Here is a 4,554-nt window from a genome sequence, read left to right as displayed (position 1 = left end):
GGCCGGGCTTCCCATGGCCAGCACTACACGGACGCACAGCTGGGCCACCACGTCCACCAGATCCTCAAAAAAACAAGCCGGGCCACCACGTCCATCCTCTCGCCACGCAGCAGTTGCTCCTCGAGGAGTCCCTCGTGGACGGCGGCGACAAGCTTCCCGACGGTGGTGTTCGACCGCATCCTCCGGCGGGTCCTGTTCACGGTGGGCGTCCCGATGGCGTCGGGCGTGGCGCTCCTCAACGTGTACGACGTGGCTGATTCCCGCACTCTGGATCGCGTGACCTCCATGAGCTCACCATCCACTCGCCTCCAGCAACAGCCTCGATCGAGGCAGACTCACGATCGGGGAATTCTCTCCAGCCAAAAGTGGCGCCAACCTCTGAGCTCCGATGCTAGCGTATTGATCCATGGTTACTTCCCGTGGCCGGCGACGGCTAAATGCTAGCTCAGATCGAGGTGCCCAGCAGGTGTTCGGTGAATTTCCCCAACAGGGAGATTTTGCAGCCGAAGGTATCCAGGGCCCCTGACTCAATGTATGTTTCCTCTCCATCATTGATTTACTGTTATGTGGTCACTCTGTATCTACTTTCTTATCAACCTTAGGCTTACACGACACCAGGGAGATTTCGTAACCTAGTGGCATACCATGTTTCAGTAGTCGTAACAAAGGATTCATTTTCCTAAATACAGAGATATAATTACGAGGCAGAGAGTGCACACAGAATCTGGTAATTGTGCCATATTCATTGGATTATTATGATACACATACCTGCCTAGGGAGTAACCCTATTACATCACTAAAAAGGGGGAGAGCTAAAGCAGGGTAGAGACTGGACAGAGATAAGCTGATTAGAGGCAAAACAGATTAGATCACAGCTCAAATGAGCAATTGCCCTGAATTCTGGACTACTTTGTGGATTGCCCTCACATTAGTAGGGCTATACTACAGGGAGGCACACAGATAAATGAGTCAGACTGGCTGATTTCCTTGGCTGTTCTGCCTCTCAATGCTCCCATAACGACGAGGATTCTTCCGCCGGCATAATGACAGTTTCATATGGATGGCAAAGTAGCCCAGCACGGCAACGATGAGCGCGACGACATACATAGATGTCTTCCACCCCCTGCAGGAGCCGGCTGCATAGGCCCCTAGGAGAGCAACCAAATCCAGTATGATCGTCTTGTTCATCACCCTCAGCGACCAATCTTCACATTCTTCTTTCTTCTTGGGCAGCCAATGCGGTAGCAGCATGATGATGACAACGATGGAAGCCACAAGAGAAATTGAGTTGCTGTAGAAGAAGAGGTACCGGCCCCTCATGTTATCTTGCATCACCGGGCTGCCCGCCTCGTGCTCGTCGCTGCTGCTCTGCCACATCCCGCCGGGCGGTTCCAGTCCGGCCTGGTAGGCTACGCTTGCCACCAAGATGCCTACCAGCATCAGGTACTTGCGCCTCGCGTGCTTCTTCCTTTCTTCTGCATCCTTCTTCTTTTCTTCTACCTCCTTTCTTTCTTCTTCCTCCTTCTTCCTATCTTCTTCCTCCTTAGCGGCATCCTGTTCAAATATGGACCGCATGTCTGCTGCTGGATTGGCATTTCTTCTCTGCTCCCCCACAAAATATACTACTAGCAATCCGGCTGCAACGAAGAGGACCAGCGCCACCAAGACGAAGATGTAGATGGATGTCTTATTGTCCTGCGTGCTTCCGGCGGCGTAGGCCCCCATCAAACAAAACAAGCCCACCGCCGTACAAACAGACAACGCATTGCTTTCTATGGCTGGTCTATACACAGTGGGGTTCACCAGGAGGATGATGAGAGCGATGGACAACATGAAGCTCACCGAGTTGCAGTAGAAGAAGGCTTTGTAGCGGCGCTGGTCGTTGCACAGGAGGACCGGGTCACCGGCGTGGTTTCCGAGCTTGTCCTGGAGCAGGAAGCCGCCCGGAGGGGTGAGGCCGGCTTGGTAGGTGATGGTCGCGGCCAAGATTGCGAAGAGTAACAACCGTTTGCGCCTCTTGTCAAGAAACTGGTTGCGCCTCTCCTCAAGCAGTTTGCGCCTATCCTCAAGCACTTTGCGCCTATCCTCAAGCACCGGATCTTCATTATTGTCGTGATTCTTCTTTTCCTCATGATCCAGCGTGAAGAAGACAACATGGATCACCACGTAGCCCAGGACGGCGAATGCCAAGGCCATGGCATAGATGGAGTGCTTCATGTTCCTGCAGCTCCCGGCGGCATACGCGCCGACGAGGCCAAACAGGTCGAGTATCATGGTTGCCTCCAGCACATGGTGCTTGACGAGAATCTCCTCCTGGACCAGGATGATGACCACCAATGACGCCACGAAAGAAACCGAATTGCAGTAGTAGAATACATTGTACCGCCTAGCATCCGCCGTGAGAAGAATCGGGTTGCCGGCCATGTCCCCATCCTGCCAAAGTCCACCCGGTGGGTCCAACCCCGCTGAGTAGGTGATGGTGGCGGCAAGAGTGGCGAGCAGTAGAACAAGAGAGCGGGTCTTGTCCAGAGCTTCCCTGCTAGCACTGCAGCTGGCAGAGAAAGACACATAGTTCGGTTCAGTTCAAGTCTTGAATAGAAAGAAAGAATGAAGCGGTCTAATACTCTATAAGCAATTAATTATAGACGAAGAAGAGGATATGTACGTAGTACTTCCTCCTTTTTATTTAGTCCATATATTAGCCTTGGTCAAAGTCAAACTTTGTAATAAACTTGACAAAGTTTATAAACAAAAATATTAACATATACAATAACAAATCAATACCATTAGATTCATTATTGAATATACTTTCACATCATTTTGATTTTTTATGATAAATATTTATATTTTTTTCTAGAAACTTGCTCAAACTTTACGAAGTTTGACTTCAGTCAAACCTAATATGCAGAGTAAATAAAAATAGAGGAAGTATGTGCTTAGTAAGTATACCTGGCATTATCACCAGCCTGCCGCCGCCGGAACGACGCCAACCAGGCTGAGAAAAAAAGGAATACACCGGTACAAGCACTGCATCCATTCGATTCATTGCAGAGTAGAAGAAACAGATCGATTCAGTTGCAGAGAGAGAAGGAAAGAAAGAAAGAAAGAAAGAAAGAAAGAAAGAAAGAAGCAGTCAAAAATAATCTCAAACAAGAAGAGGTTATGTATGTGTTCAGTACCTGGCATTATCACTAGTCTGCTGATTTTCATCAGATTGTTGCTCTGGACTGGAACAAGAATTGCCGTAGAAGAAACGATGGAGTACCAGGAGTAGGATGAATGCCAGAACGGCGCCAACAAGGCTGACCACATAGACGGTGGTGTCATTCTTCCTGCAGCTGCCAGCGGCATAGGCGGCGACGAGGCTGACTAGCGCGACGATGATGCAAGTGTAGAGCTCGCGAGTCCGGGCCGTCTTCCCAAGGAGCTTCCTGCCGTCGATGATGAGAAGCATGGTGATGAACAGGGAAGCCATGAACGCTGTGGTGTTGCAGAGCAGGAACACCATCAGCCGCAGGCTGTGGTGATCGGATGGCGTCGCCCGGCCGGTGGCTGCCGTCGGTGCTGTCCCAGAAGCCGCCCGGTGTGCTCAGCCCGGCGACATACGTGATGCTCACCGCGAATGTCGCCAGAAGCATCAGAACCTTGCGGAACCGTTCTTCGGCTTTCATCTCCTCCCGCGGCAACGGGAGCTCGGAGGTGGACAAGGAGTTGCTGCTTTCGTTTGGAAAGCACCACCACCAGTCCAGGTCCAGCAGCTTGAGAAGCACGATGTAGATGAAAATGGCGGCCACCAGCGCGGCTGAGTAGAGAGATGACACCTTGTCTCGGCAGGTGCCGGCGGTGTAGGCGCCCACGAGGCTGAGCAGGTCGAGCACCATGACAAGCCGCAGCGGCACGACGCCTGAGCCTGAGGCGACCCACACGGTGTCCTTCTTGTCCTTGTCCTTGTCGTGCCGTATGGCGAGGATGAGGATGAGGACGATGACTACGAGGGACGCGATGAACGCGGTGGCGTTGCAATAGAAGAAGGCGAGGTGCCGGCGGTTGTCGGTGTCGTTGATGATGTGGTCGCCAGCGCGGTGGCCGTCTTCGTCGGAGCCCTTCTGCTGCCAGACGCCCCCCGGTGGGTTGAAGCCCGCGGTGTACGTGATGCTGGCCACCAGGGTGGCCAGCAGCAGGAGGTACTTCCGCAGTCTGTACTCCCATGGCTGGCCCTGGCCGGTCTCCATTGCCGCCGGCTGCATGCTGGGCCGGAATGAGCTAGCTTGCTTCCTCTTCCGGATTATTGTGGTGTGATGAGAATAGCCAACGGCAAACAACCATAGGGTTTAGGTTGATATAAGTTGTGTGATTATATAACGGCTCGACAAGTCGTCGGGAAAGGTCGCAAACTTCTTTTTTACTGGTTCCGGTATCTACCGGTGGTGGAGCATCCGCGGCTCGTCTGCGTCTAGATACGTGTGTACACTGCTACTTCTCACGTGTATTCTCTCAGGCTTTTTTTTACCTCTCTCATTATGTCAACTCAGCTTGTCTTGTATAGCTCCATTT

General features: G+C 52.1%; 1 pseudogene; it reads right to left on the bottom strand.

Moving 5' to 3' along the window:
- Positions 1-692: 692 nt before the first annotated feature.
- On the bottom strand, positions 693-4,300 carry LOC119298995 (annotated as a pseudogene).
- Positions 4,301-4,554: the final 254 nt, after the last annotated feature.

The sequence above is a fragment of the Triticum dicoccoides genome, chromosome 5A (assembly GCF_002162155.2).
Source record: "Triticum dicoccoides isolate Atlit2015 ecotype Zavitan chromosome 5A, WEW_v2.0, whole genome shotgun sequence".
In the NCBI taxonomy this organism is placed as follows: Eukaryota; Viridiplantae; Streptophyta; class Magnoliopsida; order Poales; family Poaceae; genus Triticum; species Triticum dicoccoides.
The sequence above is the reverse complement of the archived record's forward strand: the minus strand, read 5'-3'. Positions and strand labels throughout refer to the sequence as shown.